Source organism: Bactrocera oleae, chromosome 2 (assembly GCF_042242935.1).
Source record: "Bactrocera oleae isolate idBacOlea1 chromosome 2, idBacOlea1, whole genome shotgun sequence".
Classification (NCBI taxonomy): domain Eukaryota; kingdom Metazoa; phylum Arthropoda; class Insecta; order Diptera; family Tephritidae; genus Bactrocera; species Bactrocera oleae.
In genome coordinates, this window is record NC_091536.1 from 37,888,250 (window position 1) to 37,916,189 (window position 27,940).

Below are 27,940 nucleotides of genomic sequence, written 5' to 3' on the forward strand. Positions count from 1 at the left end.
ATTCATGAGAAGTAACGGCATTTCCAATTCAAGCTAACTGAACGCAGACGTAATGGTGTCATGTGTACTTGTTCTTACACTAAAATCCCGTTATCACAAAAATGAAAATAGGAATATACATTTTTGTATTTGCATTTTGAACTTAAGAATATACAGAAGAAATACATGCAGAAAATTTTAACATAATCACTTAAAAAAATGTGTCGGGTGAACGCAGACTTTATTGGCTATGTGTATATAAGAGTTTCGAATAAAATTAAAAAAAAAAAAACAAGAAAGTCTTTAATTTTCGTGTATAAGTTAACAAAAGTTAACTAAGCTAATCTTTTGAGCTGCCAAAACTGCAATTGATCGCGCATGATTCAAATGAACTGTATGACGGACAGACATGACTTACACAAGCTTAGGCGTCAGCAGAAATTTAGAAAAGCAGCGTCAATGGCAGTAGCGGCAATAGTAATAGTAGGTTATAAATAAGGGAAATGAATTTTAATAAAACAGTTTTAGAACGGAACTCAAATTGTGTTTATTTAAAATAACATAATTCCGTGGTAGTCGACAACACCGTCGCTATCGCATAAACGGAATAATATTTAAATAGTTCGTGGGTAGTCGACAACACCGTCGCTACCACTCACAACGCACATAAATATTCAAACATAATTCCGCGGTGGTCGACAACACCGTTGCTACCGAATAAAGTAACAGTAACCGATAATAAAAAAATAACTGGCGCCCAACGTGAAAGAACAGCTTGTGAAAAGTACTGAATCATTAATCCGCCAATTGCCATTCCAACGAGGAAGAAAGAAGATTACAATCAACGTGGAAGAAGGAAGATCGCAACCAAGGAGGAAGAAAGAAGATCACAATCAACGTAAAAGAAAGAAAATCTCAATATAATTATGTAAGTGAAACCCCTTTTCATATCCGCCATATATCGACTCTTTAGTAGTATTTGTATTGACAGTTATTGGTAGTTATCTATACATCGAAATAATTATTATGGCAAATAAAAATAAACAAAGAATAATCTCTCAACTAACAACCATATATCTGACCAGTAAGTTTTAGCGAATACAAATACACTGGTTGGTTTGCCCACACGAGAACATGTCACATAAAGCTGTCCGTAGATAAAGCATGGTGTACCCAAATCTATGATGCAAACAGGCATCGTTTGTTCTTGTGACTTATTGATCATCATTGCGAATGCTTATTGATTGGAAATTGAGAGCGTTTGAATTCAATTGCCACATCTGTAGAAAGAATTCGTGGCAGCAATACATTTTCGTCTCGGAACTTGCCATTCAAAATTGGCTTCGAATATGTTTTTTCTTAATTTTTTTATTACTAATTACCATTGCAGAACTGCAAAACCCAGATTATGAAGCAAAATAACGCGAAACCCAAATCAGTTCCCACCATATCCAATGAATTCTAAAAGTTAATTGGATAATTCACAGCTTCCTTGGCGCCGATTTATATGTATGATACCTAGTCCCCTGGCAACAACTGTTGTATCATTGAATTTAATCTACTGAAGTCCGCATTTTTTACTGCCAAAATCGCTCTTTCTTCCAATCATTCAACATTTCTACATTTTCTGTGTACACTGGGAAATATATTGAGAGTATTTAGTGAGTTGATGATTGTGCAGAAATAAGTCGGTATTGTTATGCATCTAGTATTTTCATGTACGGCAAATTTTTTATTGCCAATAACTGATGGATCTTGAAGCATGTGAACGTACATGTTCACTGTCAGTTGCCGCGTACATACGTTGAAAGGGTTTGAAACCACCTGAAAGAAGTAACAAAGTGCTGCCAAATATATTTGATTTTTTTTATATCTTTTAATATCTTATCCAAGGCCCCCAAGCCAATATTTGTGTGCCATAGTACCATTTTGGATATATAATTGATACTTTTATACTGTTTCAGCACTGTGGACATGGATGATAATTTTTTTTATCTTATTAGTCTATGTTATTTTAATGTTTAAAGGCTGCTTAAGTTCTGAGTGAGCTGTTCTGTCTCCATCTTATAAATTAGCTCTAATGCCAGATGATGCTACCGCCAATGTGATGCGATGTTTGATCGTATCTCAGCAACATGTATTGAAATAATAATATTTTTCTAGTTTCACTTTGTGTGTCCAAAAAAACAAAAAAGAATCCCCTTGTCCTGCCAAAAATGCCAGCAAAATGCATTTACATCAGTCTTTTCAATTTTAAATTCACTTCCCTTGTTCACATACTTGCAAATATGTATATTTGATGCTTTTCGTCGAACTGCGGAACTCAACATTAATATTGTGGCGAACACGAATACCAGAACAAATCAGAATCGACGATAAGCTGCCAGAAGCAACTAGAAAGCGAATTCGTAGTTGCCAGAATATTCTAGTAGGGAACTTTTGTTAAAGATTTACTAATAGGGACTGCCGAATTGTGCAGCAGACACAGTTCCAATTAGAGTGTTGCCATGTAAAAAACAATTAAATTATAGGCAATTAGTTGTAAACTCCAATAGCGAGCAATAAGTGTTAAGTTGTTAGAATTAGAAATAAAGATAAGTGCATGCCATAAAACTTAGACATATATAAAACAATCCAGTGATTGAACTCAAGAGTGAGCAATTGTACAAGAAGACGAATTATCGAGAAATCCGCTAAAATATGTTGATTGTTATGGCATTATGTGGACTCAATATTTTGCTTAGCAGAGGTGAATATATTACCACCCAACGATTATCTGCGATATCGATATTTTTAGCACAATAAAATAGTGTTAATTTCACTAAGAGAATAAAATTAACTATAGAGTTGCAAAAATTAAAATGATACGTCACGGTACAGTCACTGCTCCGATCGAGACACAAATAAGACAAAAGAAAAGTGGTCGAAAACTGTATAGAGACTGAGACAAAGGAAGCCGACTTCGTTTTCACGGGAAACACCTGGGGGATAAATGATTGATTGATAGAATTATATAAGAAAATTATAATATACTACAACTATAATATTGTCATCTTGGGGATCTGTACATACATCGGAATAATATAGAATGGTCCATTTCGAGGTTCCCTACTTTTTTTCTTGAAAATAAGGTCTGAAATAAATCTGAACAATGTCAAAATTAATGCAATCAGCCATTACATTTCTCTGATATAAAACGCTGATTTTAAAACGTTTAAGTGGATAAAAATGTGTGATACAAGTATAAATGAAATAAGGTGAACACGTTTTTTTAAAAGTTGTAAAATTATATTGTGGCTAATATAATGAATTCATAAACTATAATATAATATATAATATTATAATAATAAATGTGTCTTCATTTGCAGATGAGTTTAATATAATTTTCGCTGGCGGGATGTAAAATATAGATTAGGCTGATTAAAAAAAAAATGTTATTTTTTTTTCGAAATCCTTACGTAAAAACTTTCGTGGTAATGTAAAAAGACGCCTGTGAAAATCAGAGCCATTAATATTAAGAGGTCGCGGATCGCAGATTTCTATTTTCCATTTATATAACACGGAAAAAATGTTTCTTTAATTTTTTTTTACTGATCTTTTTTTTTGTAATTTTTTTAAGTTTTTTTTGTAGAGCGTCAAATTTCTTATAAGTAATATTCTTATATGGTTCAATAGTCCGTTAAACCGGTTCAAAGTTGCAAAATTTTTTCCGTGTTATTTAAATGGGAAATAGAAATCTGCGATGCGCGACCTCTTAATATTAATATTAAAGTCTGTTTCTTTAATTTTTTTTTACTGATCTTTTTTTTTGTAATTTTTTTAAGTTTTTTTTGTAGAGCGTCAAATTTCTTATAAGTAATATTCTTATATGGTTCAATAGTCCGTTAAACCGGTTCAGAGTTGCAAAATTTTTTCCGTGTTATTTAAATGGGAAATAGAAATCTGCGATGCGCGACCTCTTAATATTAATATTAAAGTCTCTGATTTTCACAGGCGTCTTTTTACATATCCACAAAAGTTTTTACATGAGAAGAAAAAAAAATTAAATATTTTTTTTTGAATCAGCCTAATATAGATGTAAAACTAAGCGAATCTATGACCTTCAAAATATGTTAATATTAGTAAATTTGATTGTTATTCATTCACGATTTTGTCGAAGAATGAAATTGAAAAAATTTCATTCTCTAGAAATAATAATAATCTTCTCCACGCACTGAATACTTGAAAGGACCATTAATATTTCACACAATTTACTAGCACTCAGCATCCACCTTGTAAAAGAGCAATCCCCAGTAAATTCGTATATATTAGATAATATGCTGGTGGCTTTATTGTAACTCATAAAAAGTTTTAAATAAATTACAGATAAGCGGCTTATCGAATTGACTTTATAGCGAAAAGGTGGGTGCACACTCGTTGTCGATTTGACGGAAGAGAGCGAAATCGAGTACTCTATCTTTTTTCTTGCTATTGTGGGGTGATGTACATATAGTTGTGGTGTGTTATGTTATCATGAGTGGTGTCTTCAGATATTGAGTGTATAATCGTGGTGTGAATAGGTTTGTGTGGCGACTTAGGCATATATAGCCAATTATATTATATGTATTTAATCTTGAAATGCAAAATTAAAGAAATATACCAACCCAGGACACGGTGCTACGATCGATGCAGTTTTTACTAGGTAGTATTTATGCTAATGTTTGCTTATTTTAGTTATCATAAAATATAAGTTATATTTATCAACTGTAAGACCGAGGGTATATACATATGAAGTTAGTGGTAAAAGTTGAAGTAGAAGGAGTTGAAGTTGAAAATAATTCAGTGAAGTAAATAAACAGTGTACTTAGTTTTTAGCCGATGAGCATCCTGAAGATGCGACCACGTCAACAAGCGAAGAAAACATCGAAACAGTGAAACAAATTGTTCTTGAAAATCGTCGAATCACTGTTAGGGAAGTTGCAGAGAATGTTGGCATATCAATCGGCTCATGTCATTCAATTTTCTCGAATGTTTTAGGCTTGTTTGGAAAAACAAATCGTGGATTCTGCATCACGATAATGCACCAGATCACATATCAATGCTTATTCGTGATTTTTTGGCCAACATAAACCCGTAATCATGTGAACAGGGAAAAAAATTGTTCTTGAAAATCCCTACTAAGGAAAATGCAGAGGATATTGGCATATCAATCCATAATCATGCCTTAACCACCGTGTTCACCAGATTTGGCTCTCTGCGACTTTTAATTATTCCCAAAACTGAAGAAACCAATGAAAAGAAAGCATTTTGCCACAATTGATGAGATCAAGTCGAAGAAAGAGTTGATGGCCATTCCGAAAAGCGCATTTCAGAAGTTCTTCGAGGGTTGCAAAAAGCGTTGGCACAAGTGTATCATATCCGAGGGGGACTACTTTGAAGGGGACAAAATAGATATACATAAATGAATAAATAGGTACATTTCAAAAGAATTCAAAATTCACCTTTTACTTTGAACACACCTCGTATGTATAACATATGAATGTTTGTATTTATTTTTGTATCTATACTTTTAAATTGTACAAGAAGACGAATTATCGAGAAATCCGCTAAAATATGTTGATTGTTATGGCATTATGTGGACTCAATATTTTGCTTAGCAGAGGTGAATATATTACCACTCAACGATTATCTGCGATATCGATATTTTTAGCACAATAAAATAGTGTTAATTTCACTAAGAGAATAAAATTAACTATAGAGTTGCAAAAATTAAAATAATACGTCACTGTACAGTCACTGCTCCGATCGAGACACAAATAAGACAAAAAAAAAGTGGTCGAAACTGTATAGAGACTGAGACAAAGGAAGCCGACTTCGTTTTCACGGGAAACACCTGGGGGATAAATGATTGATTGATAGAATTATATAAGAAAATTATAATATACTACAACTATAATATTGTCATCTTGGGGATCTGTGCATACATCGGAATAATATAGAATGGTCCATTTCGAGGTTCCCTACTTTTTTATAGAAAAGAACACAGAAAATTCAAATTTAATTGGATGTGTTTATTATCATTTGAAAGAAAATTTTTTTGCATTTATTTCTTGAAGATTATCTCTGTCAAATGTTGGCCGCCGATACGTTTCAGATGGTGCATCCGTTGAGTCCAATTTTCGATAACTAGTTCGAGAGTTTCGACTGGTAACTGGCGGATGACACACGTGATGTTTTGCTCCAAGGCCTGAAACAAAGCAGGATTGTCCGCATAGACTTTAGACTTTACATATCTCTACGAGAAAACCGACCGGATCGACCGGTCCAAAACGTGAAATTATCTGCTCACCGAAGTGTTCTCTCACTAAATCCATTGATTGATGTGGTGTGTGGGAAATGCCGCGGTCTTGTTCAAGCCAAATGTCGCCGAGATCACGATCTTCAATTTCAAGCATCAAACAGTCGGTTATTATGGCGTGATAACGGTCGCCATTGACGGTTACGTTCCCACCGGCATCACTTCTGAAGAAATATGGACCGATGATTCCATCGGCCAATGGCAGATCTTGAATCTTTTCAGGTTGCCCTTTGTCCCAAATACGGCAATTTTGCTTGTTTACATGCCCATTGAGCCAGAAAAGAGCCCATAAAGCGTTGTCGCTTGGGTAGGTCGAGCGACTTCAGTTCTTTCAACAGCTGTATTTTGTACGCTTTCAATTTAAGATCTCGACTTAAAATGTCGTTTCATACGTCAGTCCGAGTTGCTGCGAACGGCGCCGAATCGACTCTCCACGGTCTTCGTGTACACTCTCAGCTACGGCCGCTTCATTTTCTTCACTTCGTACTAGACGTAGTCCAATAATGAATGCTGGGTCTCAAGATGGGTGATGGTGTTGCGAATAGTACGCTAAGCGCGCGAACACACAATCTTTACAGAAATGTCAAACAATACTGAACAAAAATAACAAATAACATGACACCTTGACACGGCTCACGCATGTTCTGTCAAAAAATGGCTATTGAAAAATGTACCACTACTTGAATCAACTCTGGAGTTGATCGTATAAGGGCGAATATTTCGCATATATTTTTCGATTTGAATCATGTAGAAATAAAATCAAAAAATTTTGTCCAAAAAATAAAATTATTATAATAATAGAGGTAAAAAAATAGATTTTGGCCGATTCTCATACCCACCAGATAAGCACACCAATTTTCATCAAACTCGGCACAGCCATTTCGGTGAAGTTTGGCTGCAAACACCGTGACACGAGATATATTAGATACAATTTCTTGAAAATAAGGTCTGAAATAAATCTGAACAATGTCAAAATTAATGCAATCAGCCATTACATTTCTCTGATATAAAACGCTGATTTTAAAACGTTTAAGTGGATAAAAATGTGTGATACAAGTATAAATGAAATAAGGTGAACACGTTTTTTTAAAAGTTGTAAAATTATATTGTGGCTAATATAATGAATTCATAAACTATAATATAATATATAATATTATAATAGTAAATATGTCTTCATTTGCAGATGAGTTTAATATAATTTTCGCTGGCGGGATGTAAAATATAGATTAGGCTGATTAAAAAAAAAATGTTATTTTTTTTTCGAAATCCTTACGTAAAAACTTTCGTGGGAATGTAAAAAGACGCCTGTGAAAATCAGAGCCATTAATATTAAGAGGTCGCGGATCGCAGATTTCTATTTTCCATTTATATAACACGGAAAAAATGTTTCTTTAATTTTTTTTTACTGATCTTTTTTTTTGTAATTTTTTTAAGTTTTTTTTGTAGAGCGTCAAATTTCTTATAAGTAATATTCTTATATGGTTCAATAGTCCGTTAAACCGGTTCAAAGTTGCAAAATTTTTTCCGTGTTATTTAAATGGGAAATAGAAATCTGCGATGCGCGACCTCTTAATATTAATATTAAAGTCTGTTTCTTTAATTTTTTTTTACTGATCTTTTTTTTTGTAATTTTTTTAAGTTTTTTTTGTAGAGCGTCAAATTTCTTATAAGTAATATTCTTATATGGTTCAATAGTCCGTTAAACCGGTTCAGAGTTGCAAAATTTTTTCCGTGTTATTTAAATGGGAAATAGAAATCTGCGATGCGCGACCTCTTAATATTAATATTAAAGTCTCTGATTTTCACAGGCGTCTTTTTACATATCCACAAAAGTTTTTACATGAGGAGAAAAAAAAATTAAATATTTTTTTTGAATCAGCCTAATATAGATGTAAAACTAAGCGAATCTATGACCTTCAAAATATGTTAATATTAGTAAATTTGATTGTTATTCATTCACGATTTTGTCGAAGAATGAAATTGAAAAATTTTCATTCTCTAGAAATAATAATAATCTTCTCCACGCACTGAATACTTGAAAGGACCATTAATATTTCACATAATTTATTAGCACTCAGCATCCACCTTGTAAAAGAGCAATCCCCAGTAAATTCGTATATATTAGATAATATGCTGGTGGCTTTATTGTAACTCATAAAAAGTTTTAAATAAATTACAGATAAGCGGCTTATCGAATTGACTTTATAGCGAAAAAGTGGGTTCACACTCGTTGTCGATTTGACGGAAGAGAGCGAAATCGAGTACTCTATCTTTTTTCTTGCTATTGTGGGGTGATGTACATATAGTTGTAGTGTGTTATGTTATCATGAGTGGTGTCTTCAGATATTGAGTGTATAATCGTGGTGTGAATAGGTTTGTGTGGCGACTTAGGCATATATAGCCAATTATTTTATATGTATTTAATCTTGAAATGCAAAATTAAAGAAATATACCAACCCAGGACACGGTGCTACGATCGATGCAGTTTTTACTAGGTAGTATTTATGCTAATGTTTGCTTATTTTAGTTATCATAAAATATAAGTTATATTTATCAACTGTAAGACCGAGGGTATATACATATGAAGTTAGTGGTAAAAGTTGAAGTAGAAGGAGTTGAAGTTGAAAATAATTCAGTGAAGTAAATAAACAGTGTACTTAGTTTTTAGCCGATGAGCATCCTGAAGATGCGACCACGTCAACAAGCGAAGAAAACATCGAAACAGTGAAACAAATTGTTCTTGAAAATCGTCGAATCACTGTTAGGGAAGTTGCAGAGAATGTTGGCATATCAATCGGCTCATGTCATTCAATTTTCTCGAATGTTTTAGGCTTGTTTGGAAAAACAAATCGTGGATTCTGCATCACGATAATGCACCAGATCACATATCAATGCTTATTCGTGATTTTTTGGCCAACATAAACCCGTAATCATGTGAACAGTGAAAAAAATTGTTCTTGAAAATCCCTACTAAGGAAAATGCAGAGGATATTGGCATATCAATCCATAATCATGCCTTAACCACCGTGTTCACCAGATTTGGCTCTCTGCGACTTTTAATTATTCCCAAAACTGAAGAAACCAATGAAAAGAAAGCATTTTGCCACAATTGATGAGATCAAGTCGAAGAAAGAGTTGATGGCCATTCCGAAAAGCGCATTTCAGAAGTTCTTCGAGGGTTGCAAAAAGCGTTGGCACAAGTGTATCATATCCGAGGGGGACTACTTTGAAGGGGACAAAATAGATATACATAAATGAATAAATAGGTACATTTCAAAAGAATTCAAAATTCACCTTTTACTTTGAACACACCTCGTATGTATAACATATGAATGTTTGTATTTATTTTTGTATCTATACTTTTAAATTGTACAAGAAGACGAATTATCGAGAAATCCGCTAAAATATGTTGATTGTTATGGCATTATGTGGACTCAATATTTTGCTTAGCAGAGGTGAATATATTACCACCCAACGATTATCTGCGATATCGATATTTTTAGCACAATAAAATAGTGTTAATTTCACTAAGAGAATAAAATTAACTATAGAGTTGCAAAAATTAAAATGATACGTCACTGTACAGTCACTGCTCCGATCGAGACACAAATAAGACAAAAAAAAAGTGGTCGAAAACTGTATAGAGACTGAGACAAAGGAAGCCGACTTCGTTTTCACGGGAAACACCTGGGGAATAAATGATTGATTGATAGAATTATATAAGAAAATTATAATATACTACAACTATAATATTGTCATCTTGGGGATCTGTGCATACATCGGAATAATATAGAATGGTCCATTTCGAGGTTCCCTACTTTTTTATAGAAAAGAACACAGAAAATTCAAATTTAATTGGATGTGTTTATTATCATTTGAAAGAAAATTTTTTTGCATTTATTTCTTGAAGATTATCTCTGTCAAATGTTGGCCGCCGATACGTTTCAGATGGTGCATCCGTTGAGTCCAATTTTCGATAACTAGTTCGAGAGTTTCGACTGGTAACTGGCGGATGACACACGTGATGTTTTGCTCCAAGGCCTGAAACAAAGCAGGATTGTCCGCATAGACTTTAGACTTTACATATCTCTACGAGAAAACCGACCGGATCGACCGGTCCAAAACGTGAAATTATCTGCTCACCGAAGTGTTCTCTCACTAAATCCATTGATTGATGTGGTGTGTGGGAAATGCCGCGGTCTTGTTCAAACCAAATGTCGCCGAGATCACGATCTTCAATTTCAAGCATCAAACAGTCGGTTATTATGGCGTGATAACGGTCGCCATTGACGGTTACGTTCCCACCGGCATCACTTCTGAAGAAATATGGACCGATGATTCCATCGGCCAATGGCAGATCTTGAATCTTTTCAGGTTGCCCTTTGTCCCAAATACGGCAATTTTGCTTGTTTACATGCCCATTGAGCCAGAAAAGAGCCCATAAAGCGTTGTCGCTTGGGTAGGTCGAGCGACTTCAGTTCTTTCAACAGCTGTATTTTGTACGCTTTCAATTTAAGATCTCGACTTAAAATGTCGTTTCATACGTCAGTCCGAGTTGCTGCGAACGGCGCCGAATCGACTCTCCACGGTCTTCGTGTACACTCTCAGCTACGGCCGCTTCATTTTCTTCACTTCGTACTAGACGTAGTCCAATAATGAATGCTGGGTCTCAAGATGGGTGATGGTGTTGCGAATAGTACGCTAAGCGCGCGAACACACAATCTTTACAGAAATGTCAAACAATACTGAACAAAAATAACAAATAACATGACACCTTGACACGGCTCACGCATGTTCTGTCAAAAATTGGCTATTGAAAAATGTACCACTACTTGAATCAACTCTGGAGTTGATCGTATAAGGGCGAAAATTTCGCATATATTTTTCGATTTGAATCATGTAGAAATAAAACCAAAAAATTTTGTCCAAAAAATAAAATTATGATAATAATAGAGGTAAAAAAATAGATTTTGGCCGATTGTCATACCCACCAGATAAGCACACCAATTTTCATCAAACTCGGCAAAGCCATTTCGGTGAAGTTTGGCTGCAAACACCGTGACACGAGATATATTAGATACAATTTCTTGAAAATAAGGTCTGAAATAAATCTGAACAATGTCAAAATTAATGCAATCAGCCATTACATTTCTCTGATATAAAACGCAGATTTTAAAACGTTTAAGTGGGTCAAAATGTGTGATACAAGTATAAATGAAATTAGGTGAACACGTTTTTTTAAAAGTTGTAAAATTATATTGTGGCTAATATAATGAATTCATAAACTATAATATAATATATAATATTATAATAATAAATATGTCTTCATTTGCAGATGAGTTTAATATAATTTTCGCTGGCGGGATGTAAAATATAGATTAGGCTGATTAAAAAAAAAATGTTATTTTTTTTTCGAAATCCTTACGTAAAAACTTTCGTGGTAATGTAAAAAGACGCCTGTGAAAATCAGAGCCATTAATATTAAGAGGTCGCGGATCGCAGATTTCTATTTTCCATTTATATAACACGGAAAAAATGTTTCTTTAATTTTTTTTACTGATCTTTTTTTTGTAATTTTTTTAAGTTTTTTTTGTAGAGCGTCAAATTTCTTATAAGTAATATTCTTATATGGTTCAATAGTCCGTTAAACCGGTTCAGAGTTGCAAAATTCCAATATTGAAGAAAATTTTTTCCGTGTTATTTAAATGGGAAATAGAAATCTGCAATGCGCGACCTCTTAATATTAATATTAAAGTCTCTGATTTTCACAGGCGTCTTTTTACATATCCACAAAAGTTTTTACATGAGGAGAAAAAAAAATTAAATATTTTTATTGAATCAGCCTAATATAGATGTAAAACTAAGCGAATCTATGACCTTCAAAATATGTTAATATTAGTAAATTTGATTGTTATTCATTCACGATTTTGTCGAAGAATGAAATTGAAAAATTTTCATTCTCTAGAAATAATAATAATCTTCTCCACGCACTGAATACTTGAAAGGACCATTAATATTTGGACTTAGGCATATATAGCCAATTATTTTATATGTATTTTATCTTGAAATGCAAAATTAAAGAAATATACCAACCCAGGACACGGTGCTACGATCGATGCAGTTTTTACTAGGTAGTATTTATGCTAATGTTTGCTTATTTTAGTTATCATAAAATATAAGTTATATTTATCAACTGTAAGACCGAGGGTATATACATATGAAGTGAGTGGTAAAAGTTGAAGTAGAAGGAGTTGAAGTTGAAAATAATTCAGTGAAGTAAATAAACAGTGTACTTAGTTTTTAGCCGATGATCATCCTGAAGATGCGACCACGTCAACAAGCGAAGAAAACATCGAAACAGTGAAACAAATTGTTCTTGAAAATCGTCGAATCACTGTTAGGGAAGTTGCAGAGAATGTTGGCATATCAATCGGCTCATGTCATTCAATTTTCTCGAATGTTTTAGGCTTGTTTGGAAAAACAAATCGTGGATTCTGCATCACGATAATGCACCAGATCACATATCAATGCTTATTCGTGATTTTTTGGCCAACATAAACCCGTAATCATGTGAACAGTGAAAAAAATTGTTCTTGAAAATCCCTACTAAGGAAAATACAGAGGATATTGGCATATCAATCCGTAATCATGTCTTAACCACCGTGTTCACCAGATTTGGCTCTCTGCGACTTTTAATTATTCCCAAAACTGAAGAAACCAATGAAAAGAAAGCATTTTGCCACAATTGATGAGATCAAGTCGAAGAAAGAGTTGATGGCCATTCCGAAAAGCGCATTTCAGAAGTTCTTCGAGGGTTGCAAAAAGCGTTGGCACAAGTGTATCATATCCGAGGGGGACTACTTTGAAGGGGACAAAATAGATATACATAAATGAATAAATAGGTACATTTCAAAAGAATTCAAAATTCACCTTTTACTTTGAACACACCTCGTATGTATAACATATGAATGTTTGTATTTATTTTTGTATCTATACTTTTAAATTGTACAAGAAGACGAATTATCGAGAAATCCGCTAAAATATGTTGATTGTTATGGCATTATGTGGACTCAATATTTTGCTTAGCAGAGGTGAATATATTACCACCCAACGATTATCTGCGATATCGATATTTTTAGCACAATAAAATAGTGTTAATTTCACTAAGAGAATAAAATTAACTATAGAGTTGCAAAAATTAAAATGATACGTCACTGTACAGTCACTGCTCCGATCGAGACACAAATAAGACAAAAAAAAAGTGGTCGAAAACTGTATAGAGACTGAGACAAAGGAAGCCGACTTCGTTTTCACGGGAAACACCTGGGGAATAAATGATTGATTGATAGAATTATATAAGAAAATTATAATATACTACAACTATAATATTGTCATCTTGGGGATCTGTGCATACATCGGAATAATATAGAATGGTCCATTTCGAGGTTCCCTACTTTTTTATAGAAAAGAACACAGAAAATTCAAATTTAATTGGATGTGTTTATTATCATTTGAAAGAATATTTTTTTGCATTTATTTCTTGAAGATTATCTCTGTCAAATGTTGGCCGCCGATACGTTTCAGATGGTGCATCCGTTGAGTCCAATTTTCGATAACTAGTTCGAGAGTTTCGACTGGTAACTGGCGGATGACACACGTGATGTTTTGCTCCAAGGCCTGAAACAAAGCAGGATTGTCCGCATAGACTTTAGACTTTACATATCTCTACGAGAAAACCGACCGGATCGACCGGTCCAAAACGGGAAATTATCTGCTCACCGAAGTGTTCTCTCACTAAATCCATTGATTGATGTGGTGAGTGGGAAATGCCGCGGTTTTGTTCAAACCAAATGTCGCCGAGATCACGATCTTCAATTTCAAGCATCAAACAGTCGGTTATTATGGCGTGATAACGGTCGCCATTGACGGTTACGCTCCCACCGGCATCACTTCTGAAGAAATATGGACCGATGATTCCATCGGCCAATGGCAGATCTTGAATCTTTTCAGGTTGCCCTTTGTCCCAAATACGGCAATTTTGCTTGTTTACATGCCCATTGAGCCAGAAAAGAGCCCATAAAGCGTTGTCGCTTGGGTAGGTCGAGCGACTTCAGTTCTTTCAACAGCTGTATTTTGTACGCTTTCAATTTAAGATCTCGACTTAAAATGTCGTTTCATACGTCAGTCCGTTGCTGCGAATGGCGCCGAATCGACTCTCCACGGTCTTCGTGTACACTCTCAGCTACGGCCGCTTCATTTTCTTCACTTCGTACTAGACGTAGTCCAATAATGAATGCTGGGTCTCAAGATGGGTGATGATGTTGCGAATAGTACGCTAAGCGCGCGAACACACAATCTTTACAGAAATGTCAAACAATACTGAACAAAAATAACAAATAACATGACACCTTGACACGGCTCACGCATGTTCTGTCAAAAAATGGCTATTGAAAAATGTACCACTACTTGAATCAACTCTGGAGTTGATCGTATAAGGGCGAAAATTTCGCATATATTTTTCGATTTGAATCATGTAGAAATAAAACCAAAAAATTTTGTCCAAAAAATAAAATTATGATAATAATAGAGGTAAAAAAATAGATTTTGGCCGATTGTCATACCCACCAGATAAGCACACCAATTTTCATCAAACTCGGCACAGCCATTTCGGTGAAGTTTGGCTGCAAACACCGTGACACGAGATATATTAGATACAATTTCTTGAAAATAAGGTCTGAAATAAATCTGAACAATGTCAAAATTAATGCAATCAGCCATTACATTTCTCTGATATAAAACGCTGATTTTAAAACGTTTAAGTGGGTCAAAATGTGTGATACAAGTATAAATGAAATTAGGTGAACACGTTTTTTTAAAAGTTGTAAAATTATATTGTGGCTAATATAATGAATTCATAAACTATAATATAATATATAATATTATAATAATAAATATGTCTTCATTTGCAGATGAGTTTAATATAATTTTCGCTGGCGGGATGTAAAATATAGATTAGGCTGATTAAAAAAAAAATGTTATTTTTTTTTCGAAATCCTTACGTAAAAACTTTCGTGGTAATGTAAAAAGACGCCTGTGAAAATCAGAGCCATTAATATTAAGAGGTCGCGGATCGCAGATTTCTATTTTCCATTTATATAACACGGAAAAAATGTTTCTTTAATTTTTTTTTACTGATCTTTTGTTTTGTAATTTTTTTAAGTTTTTTTTGTAGAGCGTCAAATTTCTTATAAGTAATATTCTTATATGGTTCAATAGTCCGTTAAACCGGTTCAGAGTTGCAAAATTCCAATATTAAAGAAAATTTTTTCCGTGTTATTTAAATGGGAAATAGAAATCTGCGATGCGTGACCTCTTAATATTAATATTAAAGTCTCTGATTTTCACAGGCGTCTTTTTACATATCCACAAAAGTTTTTACATGAGGAGAAAAAAAAATTAAATATTTTTATTGAATCAGCCTAATATAGATGTAAAACTAAGCGAATCTATGACCTTCAAAATATGTTAATATTAGTAAATTTGATTGTTATTCATTCACGATTTTGTCGAAGAATGAAATTGAAAAAATTTCATTCTCTAGAAATAATAATAATCTTCTCCACGCACTGAATACTTGAAAGGACCATTAATATTTCACACAATTTATTAGCACTCAGCATCCACCTTGTAAAAGAGCAATCCCCAGTAAATTCGTATATATTAGATAATATGCTGGTGGCTTTATTGTAACTCATAAAAAGTTTTAAATAAATTACAGATAAGCGGCTTATCGAATTGACTTTATAGCGAAAAGGTGGGTTCACACTCGTTGTCGATTTGACGGAAGAGAGCGAAATCGAGTACTCTATCTTTTTTCTTGCTATTGTGGGGTGATGTACATATAGTTGTGGTGTGTTATGTTATCATGAGTGGTGTCTTCAGATATTGAGTGTATAATCGTGGTGTGAATAGGTTTGTGTGGCGACTTAGGCATATATAGCCAATTATATTATATGTATTTAATCTTGAAATGCAAAATTAAAGAAATATACCAACCCAGGACACGGTGCTACGATCGATGCAGTTTTTACTAGGTAGTATTTATGCTAATGTTCGCTTATTTTAGTTATCATAAAATATAAGTTATATTTATCAACTGTAAGACCCAGGGTATATACATATGAAGTTAGTGGTAAAAGTTGAAGTAGAAGGAGTTGAAGTTGAAAATAATTCAGTGAAGTAAATAAACAGTGTACTTAGTTTTTAGCCGATGAGCATCCTGAAGATGCGACCACGTCAACAAGCGAAGAAAACATCGAAACAGTGAAACAAATTGTTCTTGAAAATCGTCGAATCACTGTTAGGGAAGTTGCAGAGAATGTTGGCATATCAATCGGCTCATGTCATTCAATTTTCTCGAATGTTTTAGGCTGGTTTGGAAAAACAAATCGTGGATTCTGCATCACGATAATGCACCAGATCACATATCAATGCTTATTCGTGATTTTTTGGCCAACATAAACCCGTAATCATGTGAACAGTGAAAAAAATTGTTCTTGAAAATCCCTACTAAGGAAAATGCAGAGGATATTGGCATATCAATCCATAATCATGCCTTAACCACCGTGTTCACCAGATTTGGCTCTCTGCGACTTTTAATTATTCCCAAAACTGAAGAAACCAATGAAAAGAAAGCATTTTGCCACAATTGATGAGATCAAGTCGAAGAAAGAGTTGATGGCCATTCCGAAAAGCGCATTTCAGAAGTTCTTCGAGGGTTGCAAAAAGCGTTGGCACAAGTGTATCATATCCGAGGGGGACTACTTTGAAGGGGACAAAATAGATATACATAAATGAATAAATAGGTACATTTCAAAAGAATTCAAAATTCACCTTTTACTTTGAACACACCTCGTATGTATAACATATGAATGTTTGTATTTATTTTTGTATCTATACTTTTAAATTGTACAAGAAGACTAATTATCGAGAAATCCTCTAAAATATGTTGATTGTTATGGCATTATGTGGACTCAATATTTTGCTTAGCAGAGGTGAATATATTACCACCCAACGAATATCTGCGATATCGATATTTTTAGCACAAGGAAATAGTGTTAATTTCACTAAGAGAATAAAATTAACTATAGAGTTGCAAAAATTAAAATGATACGTCACTGTACAGTCACTGCTCCGATCGAGACACAAATAAGACAAAAAAAAGTGGTCGAAAACTGTATAGAGACTGAGACAAAGGAAGCCGACTTCGTTTTCACGGGAAACACCTGGGGGATAAATGATTGATTGATAGAATTATATAAGAAAATTATAATATACTACAACTATAATATTGTCATCTTGGGGATCTGTGCATACATCGGAATAATATAGAATGGTCCATTTCGAGGTTCCCTAATTTTTTATAGAAAAGAACACAGAAAATTCAAATTTAATTGGATGTGTTTATTATCATTTGAAAGAATATTTTTTTGCATTTATTTCTTGAAGATTATCTCTGTCAAATGTTGGCCGCCGATACGTTTCAGATGGTGCATCCGTTGAGTCCAATTTTCGATAACTAGTTCGAGAGTTTCGACTGGTAACTGGCGGATGACACACGTGATGTTTTGCTCCAAGGCCTGAAACAAAGCAGGATTCTCCGCATAGACTTTAGACTTTACATATCTCTACGAGAAAACCGACCGGATCGACCGGTCCAAAACGTGAAATTATCTGCTCACCGAAGTGTTCTCTCACTAAATCCATTGATTGATGTGGTGAGTGGGAAATGCCGCGGTTTTGTTCAAACCAAATGTCGCCGAGATCACGATCTTCAATTTCAAGCATCAAACAGTCGGTTATTATGGCGTGATAACGGTCGCCATTGACGGTTACGCTCCCACCGGCATCACTTCTGAAGAAATATGGACCGATGATTCCAGCGGCCAATGGCAGATCTTGAATCTTTTCAGGTTGCCCTTTGTCCCAAATACGGCAATTTTGCTTGTTTACATGCCCATTGAGCCAGAAAAGAGCCCATAAAGCGTTGTCGCTTGGGTAGGTCGAGCGACTTCAGTTCTTTCAACAGCTGTATTTTGTACGCTTTCAATTTAAGATCTCGACTTAAAATGTCGTTTCATACGTCAGTCCGAGTAGCTGCGAACGGCGCCGAATCGACTCTCCACGGTCTTCGTGTACACTCTCAGCTACGGCCGCTTCATTTTCTTCACTTCGTACTAGACGTAATCCAATAATGAATGCTGGGTCTCAAGATGGGTGATGGTGTTGCGAATAGTACGCTAAGCGCGCGAACACACAATCTTTACAGAAATGTCAAACAATACTGAACAAAAATAACAAATAACATGACACCTTGACACGGCTCACGCATGTTCTGTCAAAAAATGGCTATTGAAAAATGTACCACTACTTGAATCAACTCTGGAGTTGATCGTATAAGGGCGAATATTTCGCATATATTTTTCGATTTGAATCATGTAGAAATAAAACCAAAAAATTTTGTCCAAAAAATAAAATTATGATAATAATAGAGGTAAAAAAATAGATTTTGGCCGATTGTCATACCCACCAGATAAGCACACCAATTTTCATCAAACTCGGCACAGCCATTTCGGGGAAGTTTGGCTGCAAACACCGTGACACGAGATATATTAGATACAATTTCTTGAAAATAAGGTCTGAAATAAATCTGAACAATGTCAAAATTAATGCAATCAGCCATTACATTTCTCTGATATAAAACGCTGATTTTAAAACGTTTAAGTGGGTCAAAATGTGTGATACAAGTATAAATGAAATTAGGTGAACAGGTTTTTTTAAAAGATGTAAAATTATATTGTGGCTAATATAATGAATTCATAAACTATAATATAATATATAATATTATAATAATAAATATGTCTTCATTTGCAGATGAGTTTAATATAATTTTCGCTGGCGGGATGTAAAATATAGATTAGGCTGATTAAAAAAAAAATGTTATTTTTTTTTCGAAATCCTTACGTAAAAACTTTCGTGGTAATGTAAAAAGACGCCTGTGAAAATCAGAGCCATTAATATTAAGAGGTCGCGGATCGCAGATTTCTATTTTCCATTTATATAACACGGAAAAAATGTTTCTTTGATTTTTTTTTACTGATCTTTTTTTTGTAATTTTTTTAAGTTTTTTTTGTAGAGCGTCAAATTTCTTATAAGTAATATTCTTATATGGTTCAATAGTCCGTTAAACCGGTTCAGAGTTGCAAAATTCCAATATTAAAGAAAGGAAAAAATTTTCCGTGTTATTTAAATGGGAAATAGAAATCTGCAATGCGCGACCTCTTAATATTAATATTAAAGTCTCTGATTTTCACAGGCGTCTTTTTACATATCCACAAAAGTTTTTACATGAGGAGAAAAAAAAATTTAATATTTTTATTGAATCAGCCTAATATAGATGTAAAACTAAGCGAATCTATGACCTTCAAAATATGTTAATATTAGTAAATTTGATTGTTATTCATTCACGATTTTGTCGAAGAATGAAATTGAAAAATTTTCATTCTCTAGAAATAATAATAATCTTCTCCACGCACTGAATACTTGAAAGGACCATTAATATTTGGACTTAGGCATATATAGCCAATTATTTTATATGTATTTTATCTTGAAATGCAAAATTAAAGAAATATACCAACCCAGGACACGGTGCTACGATCGATGCAGTTTTTACTAGGTAGTATTTATGCTAATGTTTGCTTATTTTAGTTATCATAAAATATAAGTTATATTTATCAACTGTAAGACCCAGGGTATATACATATGAAGTTAGTGGTAAAAGTTGAAGTAGAAGGAGTTGAAGTTGAAAATAATTCAGTGAAGTAAATAAACAGTGTACTTAGTTTTTAGCCGATGATCATCCTGAAGATGCGACCACGTCAACAAGCGAAGAAAACATCGAAACAGTGAAACAAATTGTTCTTGAAAATCGTCGAATCACTGTTAGGGAAGTTGCAGAGAATGTTGGCATATCAATCGGCTCATGTCATTCAATTTTCTCGAATGTTTTAGGCTTGTTTGGAAAAACAAATCGTGGATTCTGCATCACGATAATGCACCAGATCACATATCAATGCTTATTCGTGATTTTTTGGCCAACATAAACCCGTAATCATGTGAACAGTGAAAAAAATTGTTCTTGAAAATCCCTACTAAGGAAAATGCAGAGGATATTGGCATATCAATCCGTAATCATGTCATAACCACCGTGTTCACCAGATTTGGCTCTCTGCGACTTTTAATTATTCCCAAAACTGAAGAAACCAATGAAAAGAAAGCATTTTGCCACAATTGATGAGATCAAGTCGAAGAAAGAGTTAATGGCCATTCCGAAAAGCGCATTTCAGAAGTTTTTCGAGGGTTGCAAAAAGCGTTGGCACAAGTGTATTATATCCGAGGGGGACTACTTTGAAGGGGACAAAATAGATATACATAAATGAATAAATAGGTACATTTCAAAAGAATTCAAAATTCACCTTTTACTTTGAACACACCTCGTATGTATAACATATGAATGTTTGTATTTATTTTTGTATCTATACTTTTAAATTGTACAAGAAGACGAATTATCGAGAAATCCGCTAAAATATGTTGATTGTTATGGCATTATGTGGACTCAATATTTTGCTTAGTAGAGGTGAATATATTACCACCCAACGAATATCTGCGATATCGATATTTTTAGCACAAGGAAATAGTGTTAATTTCACTAAGAGAATATAATTAACTATAGAGTTGCAAAAATTAAAATGATACGTCACTGTACAGTCACTGCTCCGATCGAGACACAAATAAGACAAAAAAAAAGTGGTCGAAAACTGTATAGAGACTGAGACAAAGGAAGCCGACTTCGTTTTCACGGGAAACACCTGGGGGATAAATGATTGATTGATAGAATTATATAAGAAAATTGTAATATACTACAACTATAATATTGTCATCTTGGGGATCTGTGCATACATCGGAATAATATAGAATGGTCCATTTCGAGGTTCCCTACTTTTTTATAGAAAAGAACACAGAAAATTCAAATTTAATTGGATGTGTTTATTATCATTTGAAAGAAATTTTTTTTGCATTTATTTCTTGAAGATTATCTCTGTCAAATGTTGGCCGCCGATACGTTTCAGATGGTGCATCCGTTGAGTCCAATTTTCGATAACTAGTTCGAGAGTTTCGACTGGTAACTGGCGGATGACACACGTGATGTTTTGCTCCAAGGCCTGAAACAAAGCAGGATTGTCCGCATAGACTTTAGACTTTACATATCTCTACGAGAAAACCGACCGGATCGACCGGTCCAAAACGTGAAATTATCTGCTCATCGAAGTGTTCTCTCACTAAATCCATTGATTGATGTGGTGAGTGGGAAATGCCGCGGTTTTGTTCAAACCAAATGTCGCCGAGATCACGATCTTCAATTTCAAGCATCAAACAGTCGGTTATTATGGCGTGATAACGGTCGCCATTGACGGTTACGCTCCCACCGGCATCACTTCTGAAGAAATATGGACCGATGATTCCAGCGGCCAATGGCAGATCTTGAATCTTTTCAGGTTGCCCTTTGTCCCAAATACGGCAATTTTGCTTGTTTACATGCCCATTAAGCCAGAAAAGAGCCCATAAAGCGTTGTCGCTTGGGTAGGTCGAGCGACTTCAGTTCTTTCAACAGCTGTATTTTGTACGCTTTCAATTTAAGATCGCGACTTAAACTGTCGTTTCATACGTCAGTCCGAGTTGCTGCGAACGGCGCCGAATCGACTCTCCACGGTCTTCGTGTACACTCTCAGCTACGGCCGCTTCATTTTCTTCACTTCGTACTAGACGTAATCCAATAATGAATGCTGGGTCTCAAGATGGGTGATGGTGTTGCGAATAGTACGCTAAGCGCGCGAACACACAATCTTTACAGAAATGTCAAACAATACTGAACAAAAATACAAATAACATGACACCTTGACACGGCTCACGCATGTTCTGTCAAAAAATGGCTATTGAAAAATGTACCACTACTTGAATCAACTCTGGAGTTGATCGTATAAGGGCGAAAATTTCGCATATATTTTTCGATTTGAATCATGTAGAAATAAAACCAAAAAATAATAGAGGTAAAAAAATAGATTTTGGCCGATTGTCATACCCACCAGATAAGCACACCAATTTTCATCAAACTCGGCACAGCCATTTCGGTGAAGTTTGGCTGCAAACACCGTGACACGAGATATATTAGATACAATTTCTTGAAAATAAGGTCTGAAATAAATCTGAACAATGTCAAAATTAATGCAATCAGCCATTACATTTCTCTGATATAAAACGCTGATTTTAAAACGTTTAAGTGGGTCAAAATGTGTGATACAAGTATAAATGAAATTAGGTGAACACGTTTGCAATGAATTCATAAACTATAATATAATATATAATATTATAATAATAAATATGTCTTCATTTGCAGATGAGTTTAATATAATTTTCGCTGGCGGGATGTAAAATATAGATTAGGCTGATTAAAAAAAAATGTTATTTTTTTTTCGAAATCCTTACGTAAAAACTTTCGTGGTAATGTAAAAAGACGCCTGTGAAAATCAGAGCCATTAATATTAAGAGGTCGCGGATCGCAGATTTCTATTTTCCATTTATATAACACGGAAAAAATGTTTCTTTAATTTTTTTTTACTGATCTTTTGTTTTGTAATTTTTTTAAGTTTTTTTTGTAGAGCGTCAAATTTCTAATAAGTAATATTCTTATATGGTTCAATAGTCCGTTAAACCGGTTCAGAGTTGCAAAATTCCAATATTAAAGAAAATTTTTTCCGTGTTATTTAAATGGGAAATAGAAATCTGCGATGCGTGACCTCTTAATATTAATATTAAAGTCTCTGATTTTCACAGGCGTCTTTTTACATATCCACAAAAGTTTTTACATGAGGAGAAAAAAAAATTAAATATTTTTTTTTGAATCAGCCTAATATAGATGTTAAACTAAGCGAATCTATGACCTTCAAAATATGTTAATATTAGTAAATTTGATTGTTATTCATTCACGATTTTGTCGAAGAATGAAATTGAAAAATTTTCATTCTCTAGAAATAATAATAATCTTCTCCACGCACTGAATACTTGAAAGGACCATTAATATTTCACACAATTTATTAGCACTCAGCATCCACCTTGTAAAAGAGCAATCCCCAGTAAATTCGTATATATTAGATAATATGCTGGTGGCTTTATTGTAACTCAGAAAAAGTTTTAAATAAATTACAGATAAGCGGCTTATCGAATTGACTTTATAGCGAAAAGGTGGGTGCACACTCGTTGTCGATTTGACGGAAGAGAGCGAAATCGAGTACTCTATCTTTTTTCTTGCTATTGTGGGGTGATGTACATATAGTTGTGGTGTGTTATGTTATCATGAGTGGTGTCTTCAGATATTGAGTGTATAATCGTGGTGTGAATAGGTTTGTGTGGCGACTTAGGCATATATAGCCAATTATATTATATGTATTTAATCTTGAAATGCAAAATTAAAGAAATATACCAACCCAGGACACGGTGCTACGATCGATGCAGTTTTTACTAGGTAGTATTTATGCTAATGTTTGCTTATTTTAGTTATCATAAAATATAAGTTATATTTATCAACTGTAAGACCCAGGGTATATACATATGAAGTTAGTGGTAAAAGTTGAAGTAGAAGGAGTTGAAGTTGAAAATAATTCAGTGAAGTAAATAAACAGTGTACTTAGTTTTTAGCCGATGAGCATCCTGAAGATGCGACCACGTCAACAAGCGAAGAAAACATCGAAACAGTGAAACAAATTGTTCTTGAAAATCGTCGAATCACTGTTAGGGAAGTTGCAGAGAATGTTGGCATATCAATCGGCTCATGTCATTCAATTTTCTCGAATGTTTTAGGCTGGTTTGGAAAAACAAATCGTGGATTCTGCATCACGATAATGCACCAGATCACATATCAATGCTTATTCGTGATTTTTTGGCCAACATAAACCCGTAATCATGTGAACAGTGAAAAAAATTGTTCTTGAAAATCCCTACTAAGGAAAATGCAGAGGATATTGGCATATCAATCCATAATCATGCCTTAACCACCGTGTTCACCAGATTTGGCTCTCTGCGACTTTTAATTATTCCCAAAACTGAAGAAACCAATGAAAAGAAAGCATTTTGCCACAATTGATGAGATCAAGTCGAAGAAAGAGTTGATGGCCATTCCGAAAAGCGCATTTCAGAAGTTCTTCGAGGGTTGCAAAAAGCGTTGGCACAAGTGTATCATATCCGAGAGGGACTACTTTGAAGGGGACAAAATAGATATACATAAATGAATAAATAGGTACATTTCAAAAGAATTCAAAATTCACCTTTTACTTTGAACACACCTCGTATGTATAACATATGAATGTTTGTATTTATTTTTGTATCTATACTTTTAAACTCAGAGTTAAGTAGCTTATAGTTGAATATCGTGTCTACTATTATAATTTCCCTTATGATTTATTAATTTTATATTAAATACACGATTTTAATATACTAATTTGAATAATAATCCGAAAACGTTTAATTGAATTCCTACAATCGGGAAACATTTTTTATTGAGTTCCTGAATTCTAAAGGGTAGCCGCTCGGTTCAATCCAATGGCTAAATAGATGTGCTACTTAATAAAGTTGGGTAAAAATACTATATAATAAGAAAGTAGAAGAAGGAAAAAAGTAAGTAAAAGCATGAGTATGTACATAGTATCTTAGCGCCTACAAAATGGTTATCGCTTGCCTCATAATATTCTGCAAATATTTATTTATTTGATGCAAGGAACTACAGAAACGGATATATGCAAAACTCACGTTAATTTCGGCTTGCACTTTCGCAATGGGTATAGTTACATACATATGTATGAAGGTGCATTTCTTATATATACATATAAAAAGATCTTTTTCTTGATTTTCATCGGTCAGTTTGTATGGCAATATGAACTTTTTCGGAGATTGTGGTGATGCTTTGGATAATAATCTATGCCATATTTCGTGAATGCACTGTATCAAATAAAAAAAATTCTCCATGTAAGAACTTGATTTTGATCGATTTGAGTGACAGCCGTATGCTGTAGTGGTCCGATATGGGCGATTCCGACACATGAGTAGTTCCTTAAGAAGAAACGGACGTCTGAAAAACTTCGTAGCAAACTTAATTTACCTTGTTCAGGGTCTAATGTTAGCTAAAACAAGTAAGTCTCGCAACCTGTTGCTACAGAGTATAGTAGTTTTATTCACCTAACGGTTGTTTGTATCACCATAACTAATCGAGTTAGATATAGGGTTATGTATATATAAATGATCAGGATGAAGAGACGGGTTGAAATCCGGGTGACTGTCTGTCCGTCCGTCTGTGCAAGCTGTAACTTAAGTAAAAATTGAGATATATTTATAAAACTTGGTACACATGTTTCTTGGTACCGTAAGACGTTTGGTATTGCAGATGGGCGTAATTGGAAAACTGCCACGCCCACAAAACGCCATTAATCAAAAAGAAATAAATTGTCATAACTGAGCTCCACAAAAGGATACAAGGCTGTTATTTGGTGTACAGGATCACACTAGGAAGAGGCAGTTAAATTTGTTTTTAAGTGGGCGTGGTTTTTCCATGATATCGGTTTAATGTACATATCTTCTAAACCGATAAAGTTATAATAACGTAATTCACTGAGAAACACTGTTTTTAGTACCTCTATCGACAATGTGAAATCGGCGGACGTCCCCGCCCACTCCCCATATAATGGTACTGTTAACAAATAATAAAACCGCGATAAATAAAGCACCAAAGACGCCACAGTCACTAAATTTTAACTATGGGATAGTATGAGATGACTTTATAGAAATCGCGATCAAAATTAAACAGTGGGCGTGGCACCGCCCACCTTTAGGTGAAAGCCCATATATTGGGATATGCTTAACCGATTTCAACCAAATTCGGTACATAACATTCTTTTCATATTTCTATGTTATAGTGCGAAAATCGGATTACAACTACGCCTATTTTCCATATAATACCATTTTAAATTTCATCTGATTTTTTCACTTTCGAGTATGCAAATCAAGCAACAATGACTATATGAGGTAAAACTTTGCGTGAATAATACGTTAAAAGTATGCCACCTTGTGACCAAAAATTGTATAAATCGAACCAAAACTGTTCAAGCCCCTGTACTGAATATGTGAACCCCAGTGCATATAGTTGACCTTCCCCCGAAATTATCGGTCAATCCACAAAGAAATCTCAAACGAGTATACCATTTAACTTTGCGAGAGTACAAAATGTTCGGTTACATCCGAACTTAGCCCTTCCTTACTTGTTTTAATATTGTGTTTGTTGGTGTTCAAGTAAAAAGTGATTGTGCTTAAGTGAAATAATTCTAACGAAAATAACCGCCTTCCTAATTTTAGTTCAGCGAAAGAAAATCTTCTCATAACGTTGGCACAGGATAGCACAGGCGTTATAGAAAACAAGAAAACAGATGCAGTGACTTGGGAGGAAAAACGGAGGACCTGGGATAAAATAAACAATGCGTTCGAGGAAGCGGCAGAAATCATCATCGAAAACCTCAAGCGGAAAGCCGAAACGGATATGGCTAAGCACAGGTCCGAGCTATATATATAAAACAGGAGGTAGTAGCTTGAAAAGTAGATGGGACGCTAATATAGAAAAATTAGCTGCCCTGGTGGGAGAATCTGCAACGGGATTAACGAACGCATTTGATAGTGACGGTAATGTAAATAATATAATATTTTTAAGTTCATTTTTTATATACATATGTATATATATTTATTTATAAGGTTTAAAATTAAATTTTTACAGGACAGGCCTGACTTGTTCATGGAATTATGCTCAGCTTAGGGCGAAGAGAAATGAAAAGCTCTCCCAGCAACGTTTTTTCGATAAAGAGAAGTAAAAGTCTGCAGAGAGGCACGCGTGGGTGAAACAACAACATGAATGGGCAATTGAAGAACATAATTTAAAAATGGAATTACTAAAATTAGATATTGAAATAAAAAATACGCTATTGATGATATGTAAGAGTGAATTTTAAGTATACTACTTTTTATATTTTTAAACATTCCAAACTTAGTAAATTTTAGTTTTACTATTACTTTTTCATATTTTTAAGTATTTCTCTTATTGTTTTATACGCATATTGAGGTATTCAAAAGTTTTACTTGACAATAAAAAAATTAACAAATCCTTTGTTATTAAAAACTCTAAATACAATTCTTATAAGTCGGAATAATGAACGGTAAGTCTGTCCCTTTATAGTCTAAAATAATGGTAATGAGGTTATTTCTTAATGAATTGTTTACAAACGCACATTGCGAAAGAGTCACTAATCTAACTTGATCTGATAAAACATCTCTGCGTCTCACTTTCAGAAGCCTCTTCGACATAAGAGTTCTTCTTGAGGTGAATCTGCACCTTTATTCTGACGTATAATGTTGTGTAAAGTAGTACAGGCCACAATAACTACATAATCCCATAGACCAAAGTCGTTTCTTGCTTAA

The 27,940-nt window shown here is 34.2% G+C and overlaps 1 protein-coding gene and 1 long non-coding RNA gene across 5 annotated transcripts in view; both read left to right on the forward strand.

Annotated features, from left to right (window-relative positions):
* lovit (loss of visual transmission) overlaps positions 1 to 27,940 on the forward strand; it is a 232,637-nt gene that overhangs the window by 45,120 nt on the left and 159,577 nt on the right. The gene's annotated exons all lie outside the window — the stretch shown is intronic.
* LOC138858932 (uncharacterized) lies at positions 19,828 to 27,474 on the forward strand. The gene is made up of 3 exons (XR_011397961.1): positions 19,828 to 24,725; positions 26,831 to 27,151; positions 27,243 to 27,474. It is a non-coding gene; the product is annotated as an uncharacterized lncRNA (long non-coding RNA).